The 8,165-nt window shown below is 42.8% G+C and overlaps 1 long non-coding RNA gene across 1 annotated transcript; it reads left to right on the top strand.

The window, feature by feature from the left end:
• Positions 1-6,344: 6,344 nt before the first annotated feature.
• On the top strand, positions 6,345-7,866 carry LOC117356309. Its single transcript, XR_004538614.1, has 3 exons — positions 6,345-6,399; positions 7,228-7,312; positions 7,826-7,866. It is a non-coding gene; the product is annotated as an uncharacterized LOC117356309 (long non-coding RNA).
• The last annotated feature ends 299 nt before the right edge of the window (positions 7,867-8,165 follow it).

Below are 8,165 nucleotides of genomic sequence, written 5' to 3'. Positions count from 1 at the left end.
TTTTTAATGAATCCCACTTGTTTAGTGTGTATAAGATTTGAAATTACTTTATTTAGTCTAAGAGATAAAACTCTGACCACTCTGAGAATGCAGGAAAAGGCATGGAAAAGAAAAACAAAGAAAGAATAGCACGTGCGAAGGCAAGGAACACAGTCATAGCATGTGCAGAGTATATAACAATATGTGGGTGTTCCTGATGGAGCAAGTGAGAAGTACCTGGGGCAATCCGAGGAAAGCCACCACTCAGACATGAAAACTAAAAAACTTGTATGGAGATAAAACAGGTGAACATATCAGGCGTGTGTCACATCACGCATAAGCAAGAAAATCAACCAGAAACCTGCAGTCATTGCATCTTCAGAGAATCCAGAAATGTGCTGAGATCTTCCGCATCTGTATAAGTGGTTGTAGGGTTGATATAGGTCACCTTCATAGTTGCAGGTATTTGGCGCCAATATCTTTAAGGCCTTGTCGATGGGAAAGAAACGCCTTTCTCTTAAGTACAGTAGATTTTTCCAGATCCGGGACAATGTCAAATCGCTTGCCCTGGTGGAGAAGTTGCGGGTGCATTTTTGCAGTTGTAATGAGTTGTAGAGCATGCTGGAAGCGAAGTATTTTGGCCACTATAGGTTGCAGCGTCTTGATGTGGGCAGCAGGTTTGGAGGGCAAACGATGTGCATGCTCTATTTCAAGCGGCAAATCAAAGGAAAGGCCCAAGGTTTTAGGCAGAAATTCAAGTAAGAAAGTGGCCACATCCGAGCCCTCCAAAAGCTCCGGTAAGCCGATAATTCTTATATTCGATCGCCCACTGCGATTAGAAAAGTCCTCAAGATGTCGTTGTAGATTAGAGATCAGTTTATCATGTTTATCCACTAGCTGGAATTTCGTTTGCGCTATGAGAGAGTGAGCCCCAAGCGCATCGATGCGATGACGGGCATCGACAAACTGAGAGTTGAGAGACTCAATTTCCTCACGAATTATCTTGGTTTCAGCTATCTGTGCTTGCGCTATCAGCTTGACTGCTCTAATCTCTTTTAACAAGAGATCCAAGTTCGGGTCCTCTGTTTTAGGCGCCATTTTATCTGGCGAGCCCGGGTCTGTCTTCGGCAGTTTGCCGCTCATGGGAGCATTTAAGGGGTTTCACCTTTAACAGGCTTCGGCGGAGTCATTGCCGTGAGATTATGTTGGCAAAACTTTGGTAAAAGCTTATATTAGTCACCTGATTTCTCTGCAGAATCTGTTATTAGAAAAGTCGAGTGGAGGAGCGATTACCCCATGCATATGCTCAGCGCTCCAGTCAGGCTCCGTCCCCCGGGAGGCTGCCTTTTAAAATGTAAAAAGGCTGTACTCTCAATCTGTGGCATACCAAGGGTAGGAGGTGCCCAGGGCGGTGGTCCCCCCCCCCACACCTCTCCCCCACCACTCCTTCCCCACCCCCCTACTCCACACTTGCGCTCTCCCTTCCCCCCAGGTATCTCTGTAAATCTTCGCTAGTACATTGGCTTCTCCAGCATGTCTTCACACCAGCGTTGGGTTTCCCTCTGACATCACTTCCTGGCCCCGTGACCCGGAAACGATTCAGAGAGGAACCAGGCTGGCGTGAGCAACAGGCAGGAAAAGTTGTTCATGCTGGTGAAGATCTACAGAACTATGAGGTGGAGAGGGGAGGGATGGCACAAGCGTGGTGTGGCAGGGCAGAAAGGTGCTGGCTTCCCCATCGAAAGGGTGGAAGAGGAGCCTGTAGTCCTCATCTCCCTGTACTTCTATATGCAGGACACTAATCTCAGGAGAAGGGCTGACAGCAGAAAGATTACTACAGAATCATCTGTGCTTCCAAGAAAAAGGAACCTCAAAAGGGAAGGGCAGCAATCTGGATTTCCTCCCAGATCCAAGCAGAAGGGCTAGAGATAAAAAGGAAAATATGGGGAGGGGGGATTTGATGTACTAATATTTCTGGCATGAATATTCCTCTGCTGACTTATCTAGGCCTCATAGGTGATTTCTAGCATTGTAAGGTATGCGTTTGGTTATCTGTGATTGAATTTGATTTATTCATGTGTTTTTAATTTTGTTTTCTTTATATTTGTCCATATATTAGTAAAATAAGACTTTAGGACTCCTGAAGACTTTAGGACTCCGTGCCAAGTCTTGATGGTTTTAACCTTTTTAGAAATCAATCAAATTCCCTTGGACTGCTCTGCTCTCTTTTGGGCCCTCATTTCCTGCCATAGTGTGTGAGCAAAGCATTACGGGAAATGTAGTCTAATCCATACTGCAGCCACTCCTGCTTTGTTTCTAGTGGTCTTTCTCCTAAGACCGCCAACCTTTTCCTCTCACCTAAGCTTGAGTCCTTGGTCTCACTGCTGTACTTCCTGGTCACCTCTACCACCTTTGCTCTGATAGGTCTCTCTGTTACTGGTTGCCTATTGGTTCCCTCTTCTTCCCCTAGGCTTAAGGGGTTTTCACTGAGGACATACCTTGGCTGTCTTATAAAAATCTATAAAGAGACAAAAAGGAAAAAAAAATAATAATGTTATACTGAAAATAAGAAAGAGAACAGCAGATGTCAAAATCTGAGAGCAGTACTTAAAAAGAGAACTATTTAAAATATATATTTTAAAAATCCAGTGCTGCAACTTTGGGACTGTGTCAGGAGGGCACCACACATGCGCAGATGCCCTCCCTCCCAAGAACAGTTTGAGGGGGTGGGGCCAGGGCTGGGGTCTTGCTCCCTCTACCCTTCTCTCTCTACGTCCCCTCACTTGCCTCTTCTTCGAATGCCTATAATTTTTTTGTCCTGTAACTTTACTGTGAATGTCAATTCTTACCTGTTATGAGCTCCCGGGAGAACAGGATAGAAATCTAAATAAAGAAATAATGGGGGTGGGCCTGGGGGCGGGGCTATGGGTCTAGATTTTAGTCTACTAAAATCTGGTAGCCCTATTCATGGCTCATGTCATGGCTGAGGCCCGGGGGAGTTGGGGGGAGTCAATTTTGACCTGCAGCTCATACCAATAATCATTGCATTGGAGCAAGAAGATCTTTGGCTTGCGATTGCAATGATTAAACAAGTAAAGAGATAATCAGTTTTATTAGTCATGGGGGGGGAAGTTAACTATGCAGGGTCTATTGAACTTATGAGACATTACGGTCTCCCAGAATCAGCTTCTTCCGGGGTCTAGTGGTTCATTCTTAAGTGACCTTATAGTGAGGGTGAGCTAGGAATTTTGATGTTAGCTGGTATGATTATTTTATATTACTCAATTTGTAAGCCACTGTGAATACGTAAAGGCTAGCTTGGCAGCATGAACATTTTAATAGAAGACCCCTTATACCGAGAGCCGTGGAAATGCACCAAAACTCATTCAGTTCTTATGGGCTTCGTGCGGCATCACTACTGCGGTTTTATAAAAGGGGTCCAGAAGTAGGATGGAAGGAGATGCATGTGAACATTGCTTTTAATTATAAACGGCACTGGTTTGGTGTCTATTTCTTGATATTTAAATTTAATTGGAGTTTATATTTGGGTATTTACATTTTTATTTTTTGCATTTTAGCTGTAGTATAGCTGGAGATTTGCTAAATTTTGTAGCCCTCCAGCTTGCTGTGGAGAGAGGCTTGTGGTTACATGTGGATGTTTGAGGATGGCTAGCTAAAACCTTGAGCAATGATGTCAGTCAGAGAGTATTGTGACATGGGACCCGTGATGTCATAGCTGAATGTCAGAAAGAGTAAGCACTGACCAGCAGCTCATATTAGTGATCAGAGTGTTGGGAGTTGGGTGTGTTTTTGCTGTGATCACCGCGATTTTCAGAAAGTTGTTTGTTTACTGCCTTTTGTCTTTTTCCTTACCCACCCTTTCATTTATTTTTATATTGTATTTAATCCATTTTTTTTTCCTTCCCTCATTTCCTTTAGTGTTTTTATATCATAATTGTCTTTTATCCCCTGTTTGTTGAAAAAATTTTATTTTTTAATTTTATATTTTACCTTCTTTTAATTTTGTATAAATTTTGTAAATTTAGTTTTGTAAAAAATTTAATTTTTTAATTTTTAATTTTACCTACTTTTATTTTTGTAAAAATTTTGTACATTTAATTTTGTAAAAATTTTTATTTTTTAATTTATTATTTTTGTAACATCTTTCTGAGAGGAGAGGAAGAGAGTCTATACCGCTGGGTAAGTATACATTATTTTGATCTGAGCTTTGATAAGTTTGGGGAGAAAAGTTAATTTGTAGATTCAATTATATTGGCAGTTTAGATCTTAAGAGCAAACTTTAATCTATCTAGTCTCCATAGAAACCTGATGGCAGATAAAGGCCAAATGGCCCATCCAGTCTGCCCATGCAGAGTAACCATTGTCTCTTCCTCTCAGAGAGACTAGATAGGCCATTTGGCCTTTATCTGTCATCAGGTTTCTGTTTCTCTCCTGCCATCCTTGAAAAGGATCAAAGAAGAGCAACCAAGATGATAAAGGGGATGGAACTCCTCTCGTATGAGGAAAGACTAAAGAGGTTAGGGCTTTTCAACTTGGAAAAGAGATGACTGAGGGTAGATGATTGAAGTCTACAAAATCCTGAGTGGTGTAGAATGGGTACAAGTGCATTGATCTTTTACTGCATTCTTCACTCCAGTTCCATCAGCATCTGACCCCTTTCTCTCCCTCCACCTCCCTTTCAAACCTCTCTTCAAACCTTCAAACCCTTTCTCTCCCCTTCACCCCAATGCCATCCAGTATCTTCCCCCTCACCTCCCCACCTCTACTGTATCTTTCTCAAAACAGCAGCAGCGGTTGTAAAACTTTTAAATAAAGTCATTGTGGGGCTTTGCTGCACCTCCCTGGCTGCTGGCTCTGCTCTGGAACAAGGAAGTGGTGTCAGAGGGAGTGGACCGGCAGCCAGATGGAAGTTCAGGAAGATCCCGCAATGACTGAATATAAAGGTTACTGTCGCTGTTGCTGGTTCAGGAAAGCAGCAGTGGCAGAGGAAGGCGGGAGATTCCTGACACGGTGTGCCACCCGTTGTGACATTGCTGAAGGGTTAGAAGGAAAAGTTTGCCTTTTTGCGGATGATACCATAGGACATAAAAAGAGGAAGGCGATGAAAACGGTAGGAGGTTTGTGCCAGAAGATGTATGAAGGAAGACTGGAAGACATGACTATGTAGACCCTAGAGGAAAGGAGGGACAGGGGAGGGTCAATTGCTTATTTTATTTAATTTCTCATTTATCTTTTCATCCACAGAATGGCGAAGAGGACAGAGAAGCGGAACTTCGTGGACCCCATGTTACTGGTAGGTGCCACACATGCTCTGAAGCCTCCCTCATTGTCAATTAATTGGTTAATGATATTTATTTATTGAATTAATTTGTTTCCTCTCCTGAAAGAGCTCAGAATGGGTTACAGCTTGACATACATAATACACAGTCAACCGATTACAATTTGTCATAGTTACAGGATAGATTCAGATTCTACAAAAGCCGCAGAAGGTTTAGGCGGTGGTAGCCACCCTACCTCCACCTAACTTAATTGTTGTAATTGGGCTTCAGCGGTGGAATAATTAGTGGCACCATTTAAAACCAATTAAACCCTTGTTAAAAAAAATAAATAGCCGTCGCAATGTGGCCTCCAAGACCAGCACCTGGGTCACTGGTGGCTACTGGTACCTAATGACGCCGAAGCCCAGAAGTAGGCATGGTTAGAGGCGTAGCCGGACTTCAGCCACTGGCCGCGATTCAGGAAGGACCCTGGGCCGGTGCCTGACTTCAGCCACTGGCCACGTTTCAGGAAGGACCCTGGGCCGGTGCCGGACTTCAGCCACTGGCCGCGATTCAGGAAGGACCCTGGGCAGCGGAAATGTCGACCTTTAAAATTCTGGCCTACATTTCTGGCACCTGGCACCATCCCCTGTTTCCTCTCAAATATCAGCCTCCCTAACCCAGGGATCCATGATCTTTTTCCCTCTCCTTCCTATGTTCCTGAATCTTCCCCCTGCAGTCCGGTCTCTCTCCTCCTCCTGTATATCTGTCAACCACTTTGAGTGTGTTCGTAGAACAAGTCCCGATCCCTTGCCCTAAACTACAATAGCTTTCTAGGAAATAAACATGGTGCAGTTTATTTGCTGATATCAGGCATCATTTCTAATACATTCTTTATCATTTTTCAGAGGTCTGAAGTCATGGGGACCACAGGAAAGTAAGTAGATTTTCATTATAAATATAAAATTAAAGATTTGTACATTGAATGGAATGCAAATTTAATAAACGAAATGATTACTGTATGTGATTGATTTGAACTTTATTAGTCTATGAAATTTTTAACGTTATTTATTTTTATACTTTTAGTGACTCGAGGCCAATCAGACTCGATCTGTCCAAGACATATTTCACAATATATTTAGTAAGTAATATGCCAGTATTTATGTCGGGCTTAGTAAAGGCGGGTGGGGGTGTGGATAAATGTTTTGGCCTGTTAATCCCAAGTTATGGTAATATGGACCTTGGTTCTGGAATAGAATAGACATCTACTGAATGCTTTTGCATTACCTAAACAGAGGCACTTAATTATAGAAATGCCTCCTGTTCTCAAAGGGCTTGATGCACTAGAGATAGCGACTAGATCGCTGTTGGTTGATTCTCTGGCCGATTCTCCAGCAGCGATCGTTTGCATGCAAATGATTTGAACAACTGATCATTCACTCAGTGAGCGATTGACACATGCGCAGAGTCTTCACAGCAGTGACAGGGAAGGAGCCTCCTGTCACTGCTGTTAGGGCTTTTGTGAAATGGCAACCCCACTTCCGAGTGTCAAATATGGTGAAATCCACTTAATTGCAAATGCATATTTCAGTGGGCAATGATATTCGTCTTTGAACCTTATTTTCACCTTCTCCTTGATGTCTTTCTCAATACATACTGTTGTTTAATACTTATCTTTTAATATGCAGAATCATTAGCCTGCTCCAGGGGGAGGGTTGGGGGGCCATTGGCAGGAGACGGTAGGCATCCCTCCTTCCATTCTGCCATGGGTGGGGGGTCAGTCGGGATTGCAGGAAAGCGTGGAAGTCTGGAAGTCAGAGGGGAGGATCAAAAATATGTAAAGGAGGCTTCCTACAAGAGATCTTGCGAAATGGGATGCATAACCCACTAGTTCGGAAATAGACTGGGATTGTTCAAAAACCTGGGGTTTCTTTATACTGATTCTTGTCTCTTTTTTTGCTTTAATTAGGGAGAAGACCCTCCTAATAAGGAATATGCTCTTAATTGCCGGCTGGAGGAGACGGATGATGAGCACGTCATCTTAATCTTTACTCGTAAGTTTCTGCTGTGGTTGAAAAAAAGTAGAAAAACAAATACAAAAGAGGTACAAATAATCAGTCTAAGCCAAAAATCACCTCTGATAGCACCTTAGTGAATAAGTAACTATATGACGACAAGCCTCAGAGACCTTAAATTCAAGCAGTATGCTGCTAGATGTGTTAACAGGTCAGAATCTCGATCATTGGCTCATACTTCGTGAATATTTGTAGCTTTTTAATATATATCATAAAATTAAAACAGCACTTATCTTGTTAGTGGTATTGAACAGCACTGCGGGGCCGCTGTTTCACCTTTACCGGCTTCGTCAGGGGATAAACTGAAACCGTGCGGAACAAAACTTTCCCTTGGCTCAAAATGTTTCTCTCAAGATGGCCATATCTAGCAGCATACTGCTTGAATTTAAGGTCTCTGATTTTTGGCTTAGGTTGAAAAAAAGTACCCAAAAGATGCCAGCATTCATAGCGGGGACTTTTTGCTGACTGATTTCTATTTTCTGTCTCCTGCAGCTGAAAAATCCTACACCATCAATGCCAGCACGGAGCATAACGAGGCGTAAGGCACACATTCTCTAAAAGACTTCGTTCCTTTATCTGCTGCTTCCAGGAGCGACTGTTCCACTTTGTTTTGGCTTTTAGCTTAGATTCTTTCTTTCTTTTTTCTTTTAGATGGCTTAAAGCGATGGACAAGTGCCATCGTTTCATCTGGAACATGCTGAAAACCAACAGATATGCTGTGGAGCATCGATTCCAGTGGATGGTCTATAATCAGTCCCCTAAAGGATGCGCTGAATGTGGCGCTGGAGGTAACTTCACTATTAAGCGAAAACCAAACTCCTGTCCCTATAAA

The sequence above is a fragment of the Geotrypetes seraphini genome, chromosome 3 (assembly GCF_902459505.1).
Source record: "Geotrypetes seraphini chromosome 3, aGeoSer1.1, whole genome shotgun sequence".
NCBI lineage: Eukaryota > Metazoa > Chordata > Amphibia > Gymnophiona > Dermophiidae > Geotrypetes > Geotrypetes seraphini.
The sequence above is the reverse complement of the archived record's forward strand: the minus strand, read 5'-3'. Positions and strand labels throughout refer to the sequence as shown.